Below are 8,616 nucleotides of genomic sequence, written 5' to 3' on the forward strand. Positions count from 1 at the left end.
ACCGCACTTATTAATGCAAAAAAATTAATAGTTCAATCCTCTCTGCGCATCTGCAAATGATCGCGGTCCTGCACATTCAGACCCTTTTCAAGCGAACCGCCATTAAGAGCTTGGCGCGAAAACGACATCAGTGTCGAAGACCCTTAGGAGTAGACAAGTTGTCCACCGTAAACCGATCGGTGAACTTTAATGCAAGTTTCCAAAATCGAGGACATATTTAAGCAGGAGGCCTTCCTCTCAAGCCATGTTGTGGTTCTGTCCATTCCAAAAAGGTGCAGGGTAGTAACTAACAATGAGAGCGACGACGCTTTTTTAATAGCCGTTTCTCTACTTGCCACTGGAGTGTTCCTCCATAAAGAATAATATCATAACACTGCATTTTCATAACTTCATTCAATGCTTAAGCCAGGCACGTAGCCAAAGGGGGGGGGGGGGGGGGGGCATGGGGCCCGCCCTCCCCACTCCCCGAAATCTTCCATTTTGCATGGATCCTCCTCTCCCCCCTCCCCCTCATACAGCATTTTGTCATGGGGGGGCTCCCCAACCCCCCCCCCCCCTCCCCTCCCCCGCCGAAACAAAATCCTGGCTACGTGTTTGGCTCAAGCCTATGGCTTTCAGAAATAAATAGATCCGTCATTTCATCTGAAATCTGGCACAAATTTTGAGTCGACTTTTTATTTTTTTTAAAGATACACGATATCGGGCATTTCCTATAATAAAAGAAGACGCAAACGGCAAGTTCGTCGGATTTTTGTTCTCAAGTTATGAACCGTTGAAGCGGCCGAGGTGGAAACTGTCGTTTTTACAGCTTATCAGGTGTGCTATACTTTTTTTTTATTTATTTGGAGTTTCTGACAATAGAGATTGCCATGGAGCTAGGGCAAAAAGGCTACAATGATGTCGCCTGACTAGGCCCCTATTACCAGGTTACACTCACAACGCAGGCAGCGGCCAAACATAGAGCAAAACAAAACAAAAAAAGACGAAAAAATATATATACGTACTACCTATGAGGTATAGGATTACCCAAAGAAAAATATATAACAGCAACATAATTTCAAATATATCGATATATATGATTGGAACCTACACAAAAAAAAGAAAAAAAAAAACTACAACGGATGAAGAAAATAAATTTTTTGCCTGTTTTATACAAACCCGTCACAGGCAGCAATCAACATATACCACCTATGAGGTCATAGAACTATCTAGAGAAAAACTATATGACAGCAACATAATTACGAATACATTGATGTGTACGATGAGAACAAACAAAACAGCGAACGTCAACGGATGAAGGAAATACATTTTTGCTTGTTTTCTGAAGGACAACAGTGAGGAGCTATTGTCAATCATTTCAACTAAGGCAGGATAAATAAAGCTTCAGGAGGTTAGGAATTTTCCAGGTTAATAATTGTGCACCGTAATTGGTTTTGGTTCTATTTTTTTATATTTCTCTGTCTAAAATTGTAATGTACGTCCGTGTCTGTATATGTAGACAAAAATAGTTCACGGTCAGATTTTACCTTTGAAAAAATAACTTCAGACAGTCGTTGATTATATAAAGCCTCAATATCCAGTATATGATTCAGCTCAAAATATGAGGATGTGTGATCAGACGCAGACGAACTTTTAATAAACCGTAAGCCTTGTTTCTGCATTAAATACAAACGATCTATATTTGATTTGGATGTAACGCCATAAAAGACTAAACAATAATGTAGGCTAGAATGAGCAGTAGAAAAGTAAAGGTCACGCTTTACCATGTGGGCAGTAATGTTCCAAACTTATTTAGCATACCGACTGACTGCGCGATATTAGGTTTCACGAGACTTACATAAGACGGCCAACGAAGATTCTCATGGAACTGTACACCCAAGAACTTGTATTCGGAAACCCGTTCTAAAGATCGGGGCTGGAATATTAATTCACTGGTAATATTTACTGGTCTGTTAATTGAAAAAAAAAACAATAGTTTGTTTCATTAATATTAGAAGAAGCTGATTGGCATCTAGCTACTTCGACAAATTTTCAAGCCACGGGTTTATAACGGGAAGAAGATATGAGGTCTTTAGGCGAGAAAAAACATTCGTATCGTCAGCATAGAGAACAATGTCTGGAACTTGAGGAATGAAAACAATGTCAATTATATAAAAAGAGAAACATTATAGGACCTAATGTGGATCCTGGAGGAACACTAATCTTATATTATCGGTGTCTGATGCTACGTTATTGATTACCACAAACTGGTTAGAATTTGATAGGTAACTGCGCTACAGTTTAAGTAAAAGACCTCTAATTCCGTAGTACAGCAGCTTGTTAAAAAGTATTATCATGTTTAATAGAATCCAAAGCTTTGTTAAAGTCTAGAAATATGCCTATCGTGTAGAGCTTGTTTTCTAGGTTATGAACGAGGCTTTCCCTAATGTTGAGCACAGAATTCTGTGGATTTACCTGTCTGGAAGCCGTATTGATTTGCAGAGATTAATTGATATTTGTTAACATGATTAACTATTCTGGAATTTATAGCTTTTTCTATTATTTTAGAAAAAAGAGGAAATATTGATATGGGTCGATAATTACTGATACTATCCACAGCCACACCCTTGTGCAGAACAGAAATTCTAGCAGCTTTCATTTTTTTCAGGGAAGATTCCCGAGGATAACACAAGGTTGGTTAAGTGGCAGACTGCATCACATATTAAATACGAAACTGCTTAAATTGGTGCCGCCTTTATACCATCAAAACCACACGAGCAATTATCTTTTAGACTACCGATTAGGCTGACGATTTCTCTAGGGGAAGTAGGGCAAAGAAACATCGTGTGGTGGATATTGTACTTAATATACTTCTCAAAATCCTCCGAGGTTGACAGTGGAGAGGCTCCAAAAGTTAAAAAAATGCCGGTTTAACTCGTCAGCGAGAGCCTTTCCACTTAAGGTTTGCTCGCCTACTCTCATTTCGGTTGGTAGGATAATCTGCGTTCCACGTAAAAGACCCTTAACAGTACGCCGAGCTTTTGGGGGATCAAAAATATACCCGCAAATTTACCAGTATAATAACGGATTCGAGACTTCATTATATCAGAACCCAGCTGATTCCTAACTATTTTAAATTCTTTTAAAATAGATACATTTCGGCATAGTATAAATTTATTGAAAAGTTCATTTCGTGCTTTAATTCTCTGTAAAATGTCACGAGTTATCCAAGGTTTTCTCTCTTCCTTGCTCTTTTTTATTGTTACTGCAGGGAAAACACGATCATAGACCTCAATAATCGTGTTTAAGAACAAATCGAATAGGACGTTAGCATCTGTACAATGCAATAATTCACTCCAGTCTATCGAAGATACAAGTTGGCGAAATATTCAATATTTTCCTCTGTTATGAGACGCGTGGTAGTTGTTGGATTCAATCGTGTAATAGTATGCGACCGATATTTTGAAAAAAAAAAAAAAACGATAAATGATCATTTATATCAGTCATGAGTACGCCTGCCACAATATCATTATCACAGCTTGTCAAGCACAGATGAATCAGTGTTTCGCTAGAATCTGTGATGCGGGTGGATACATCAATTACATTGGAAAAAAAATATTTGAAGATAAAACATCTATGAACTCATTAACTAGGCGACATAGCTGCAAAATATTAATATTAATATCGCCCATAATTACAACAGGCGTTCTACCTACGGAAACAGATTCTAGCATTTGCTCAAGAAAACAATAAAACTCGTCTAGCAACCCAGAAGGAGGCCTATAGATAACACCAAACACGAATGCACTTGTTTTAACAAAAATAAGCGATTCAAATTCCGATTGATAACAGTGAAATCAGATATTACTTCGTAAACAAAATTGTTCTTTATGTAAATGGCAACACCACCTCCTCTCCTATTTGTTCTGTATATAGCTTCACACCAGTATCCTTCAAATTGCGCTACATCACTAATACCAGAAAACCATGTCTCCCTGGAGGCCAATACATCGATTTCGTGGTTGAAAGAAGATAAGCAAATCTTGACCTCATCCTCCTTGTTTCTTAAACTGCAAACGTTCAGATGATAAAAGGAAAGCGAATTAGACGCGATAAGACGAAAAGATCTAGCATCATGGTAGCGAGGGTCACACGTTGAGGCTTCCATTCAGATCTGTAATCACTTTTTTACCATTCCACAATGGTCCTTCTATCTTTTCGAGATCGCCCTCGTCACAGATCCGAATGGCCCTTTTCGCCCTCACTTTTCCGTACAAAAATATGTCCGTTTCTTTGCGAAACAAAACGGTAGCCCCTTTCTTGACACCTCTGCCGTGCGAGCCAAAGCAATCGCTTATTCGTGGGAGTTAAATGGCCAAAAAAACGCAGTTTAGGTTCTTTAGTTCTGAGCCGAGAGCGACGCTCGATCTCCTTTTACTTCAGGGAGTTGGATACGAACTGGACACTCATGACAGGTTCTTTAACAGGCCTTCATGGAAGGTGATAAAGGGCATTAAGGTCAGAGTCCGCTAGTTCAGGGAGTCCAAGATTACAAGCCAAAATGTTCATCCTTTCTAAGAGATTTTCATGCTCCTCCTTTGCCATTCCGTGAACCTCAATGTTCAGACGGCGATTATACTGCTCCAGTTCATTAAGCTGAAGTTTCATTTGCTCAGAGCTCGCTGACGCGCCCGTTGATGAATCCAACTCCAAGTACTCAACTATCAATTTTAAAGCAGAAACATCGTTACTCTGCTCATTTAGTTTAGATAGTATTGTGTCGTATTTAGCAGAAAGACCTTGGATTGATGCCTTAATCCCATTCACTTTTTCAACAAGGTCCGGGAGAGCGTTCACTTTCGCCCCGAGTGGAGAAAGCATAGAATTGTTTTCATTTAGTTCACATTCAATCCTGGAATCATGCAGTTCACTAGGCATTAGAGTACCTCGTCTTTCTGCTGTTTCACATGTCACACATTTTTCAAGTGTCTTTAAAAGCGCCACCTTTGTTGCGAAAGCTAGAGGTGGTTATGCCAGAGCACTTGCCTAGGTGTTAAGGGTACTTGCATGCAATGCAATGCATAAACGTACCATCCTCAGGCGCAGACTCATGACAATACAAACACTCGCTACTTAAAAAAAAAAAACAAAAAAAAAAACGTTGTGGCACAGCAGCAACAACAAAAGGAAACTGTTTTTTGTTTTGTTTTTTTAAGAAAAGAGACATGAAGCCACCAACCTGCGAAACAGATAGACCGCAGTTAGGCCAAGTTGTTGCGTGCCTTCCGCCGAATCTGCTGTGTGCGAGTGCCGACGAAGCGCCAGGCGCCGTCCTTTTAAGCAGGTTGTACGTCCGTCAGGGTTTCGCGGATGACCAATAGTAGATAAGCCAGCACTTCTTGATTATTTCCACGCGTGATGATGCGGCGATCGCGATAGTCGACTCGCACACAGCAGCGGCGGCGGAAGGCACGCAACAACTTGGCCTAACTGCGGTCAGTTTGTTTTCCCGACGCATCGACTATCGTGATCGCCGCATCGACTATTGTGATCGCCGCATCGTCACGCGTGGAAAGAAGCAAGAGGTGTTGGCTTATCTAGTATTGGACATCCGCGGAACCCTGACGGACGTACAGCCTCAACGGAAAAAGAGTGGCACAAGTGACCGACGACCGGAGCGGCGAAATCGCGACACGCGGCGCTCTTGTTCCCGAGCGCGCGGATAGCGAGAGTGACAGTCACGTTCCATGTCTCAACGCGGGGGTGGCCGGCAGAAAGCAGCCCATCCTAAAGCCCGCATTTGGAAAGCTATCTTATCCCTCATTTGTCGGCCGAGCAATGCACCAAAGTAGTTGCGCACGCAAAGTCCTTTTCTTTTTCTTTTTTCTTTTTTGCAGGGGCGTGGTGGTCGACTGATCGGCGGTATTTTTTTTATTGACCCCTTTCGAAAGTCACGTTCCGATTATTAAAATGTTAGAGCCACCGCGCATTGGCGAAACAACTGACAACGCAGAACGTGCAAGTCATGCCATAAGATAGTGAACGTCGGAGGTCGGCCGACGCTAGGAGCCGACAAGTCAATCACATAGCATCGAAAGTCCGACGTCACTGTACTCATCTCCTTTTTGCTTGTTTGTGCGTGCGTGCGTGTGCGTTTGTGTGTTTTGCCTTAGAATCCAACCGACGCTTTAAGGGTGCCGCGACATTGCGATTTCAGTCCACCATTGTGCAGGGGTTCCACAGGTGCCAACACGGGGCAGCCTTTCGAAAGGGATCAATAGTTTTCCCCTAAACCGACCCTTTGCTGGGCGACAGTCTGTCAAAGATTATGTGCGGCAATGCAAATGCAAGCCACCATAAAATAACTTTCAGAATACCAAGATGTGTTTTAAACTGTGCTGCATTTATTTTTTGCAGTGAAAATAAACTCTATAATTTTCCTTTAATTACAAAAAAAAAATCAGAACCGAATATTAGCACTGCACGTGCACTAGAGAAAACAAAATATACAGTGGATTTGCAACAGTCAATGAAATAGAAGACGTGGCAGGTAGCTGCACTAGTGTCTTGCGAACGCTCCACCAGCCTCAACGACATCGCGAAATCAGGGAGGCCTTGAAGTCTCGTCCATTCTTCTCGCACAGCCTCCCAAAGCAGGTCTTGTGACGCTCCATGCAGGTTCCTCTTTGCCAGTCGTTGTTTCATCACGCCCCACACGTTTTCTATGATGTTAAAATCTGCTCCCTTTGGAGGCCATGGAAGCTCCCGGATGCACAGTTCCTCCAGCTTCTCTCGCACCAGCCTTGAAGAGAGAAAACAAAGTAACTATACATATATATATATATATATATATATATTAATCAAAGCTGATAATTTGTCTTGGAAAGATTTGTGCACGACTCACTATGAACATGAGTTACGGGGTTACATTTAACGAAAGTTATCGCCATTTTTCGTAAGCATCTCGTGGTATGACCTTCCTAGAAGAACGCAAGAAAACAATCGTTTCGCAAAATAAAAAAAAAAAAATTCATGACAGCTTCTTTAAGGATCTCTTGGAAAACATTGAAAAAGAGTGACGGCCAAGAATACAATTTAGTAACAACAGTCATAAGCTCCAGAAAGGCATCCGTTAGCGCAAACCACAACCGCAATTCACTTTTTTTTTTTAGTCAATTGAATTTTCCATTTTAACGCGCCCTCTCCACTGCATGGCATCCGGGGAGCAATTTTGAGCCCAGATTTTATATACGGGGTGTTCCATTTTAATTCGAACGGAACTTAAAAAAAAGCCGGCGAGAGTTACGTCGATGCCGTTTTCACCGTGTGTTTGTGGGGATCGGCGGACATTAGATAAGGGGATAAGCGTCATAATATGTTCACTAATTTAGCAAAATTTGTGTCTTAACTTTTTAATTGTTGATTTTATGGGGCATGTTGCAACTGCAATTTTGCGTTTTTTTGCCTGATTTCAAACCCACGGGCTTGAAAGAGCGCAAGAAGTAGCACTGATAATGTCGCATAGATGATTGACGTAGTCGTTTCGGCCACGTCGCCATTAGTTAGTTTTAGTATTGCGTATACGAGCAAACGCAAGCACTATGCGTTTGCGTTAGCGTTGTGTGTTCCACAGTGCGCATGCGCGAAGTCGCCTTGCGCCAATCCAAGGCCGAGGTTTGGGCTCCGCACACGCGCAGTGTGGAACACGCAACGTTAACGCAAACGCACAGGGCTTGCGTTCGCTCGTATACGCATTACTAAAACTTACTATCTCGGAGGCGCATTTACCAAGGACATGCTGTAGAGATAGTGACAAGGTGCCCAAAACGACTACGGCAATCGTCTACGCGATATTGTCGGCGCTAGCTCTTGCCCTTTTCTAAGCGCGCGTTTATTTTTAAAATCAGGTGAAAAAACGCAACGTTACAACGATGAATATCTTAAAGCCTATTACCTTTTCGCGAATCGTGTCAATTGAAATAGCCTTCAATAATGACTCGCTTTATATGGCAATTGCGACATGCCGCATAAAGTTATTAATAGAAAGTTAACACATTTCGGTTAATTAGTCAACACATATTCTGACGTTTATCTTCTTATCTTGTGTCCGCCGAGCCCTACAAACACGCGGAGAACACGGCATCCCCGTAACTCTCGCCCACTCTTTTATTCTGTTCCATTTGAAATGGAAAATCTTCTATAATTCGTTCAGTGTGGACTGCATAGGTCACAAGACATTATACCTGGATGTGTGGATGGGGCTCCTCTCATGCTGGAAAATAAAGCACCCATCCGGAAATGGGCCATCCAAAATGAAGGGAATGAAGACCCTTTCTAGTAGGTCTGCGTATACGGAAGCTGTCAGGGCTCCGTCTATCCGGATCAGCGGACCCAAGCCTTGGTGTGTTATTGCACCCCACACATTAACAGAACGGTGGTCGCTACCGGCAACCTGCTGCGCGTTCTCTGGATCATACCTGCAACAAATAAAAACTTAAGGCCTTGTTTTTTAGTCAGCAGGTTAATATTTATTTTCAAGAATCTCGCATAGCATGATTGAACTGAAAAGTAAACTTCTCAGCTACAGGTTTGTAAAATGACCAAGAATGTAAGAATAGAATACATTGAAATGACCAA

At 41.9% G+C, this 8,616-nt stretch overlaps 1 pseudogene; it reads right to left on the reverse strand.

Moving 5' to 3' along the window:
• Positions 1 to 4,127: 4,127 nt before the first annotated feature.
• LOC115326088 lies at positions 4,128 to 4,917 on the reverse strand (annotated as a pseudogene).
• Positions 4,918 to 8,616: the final 3,699 nt, after the last annotated feature.

Source organism: Ixodes scapularis, unplaced genomic scaffold, assembly GCF_016920785.2.
Source record: "Ixodes scapularis isolate PalLabHiFi unplaced genomic scaffold, ASM1692078v2 ptg000712l_1__unscaffolded, whole genome shotgun sequence".
NCBI classification, from domain to species: Eukaryota; Metazoa; Arthropoda; class Arachnida; order Ixodida; family Ixodidae; genus Ixodes; species Ixodes scapularis.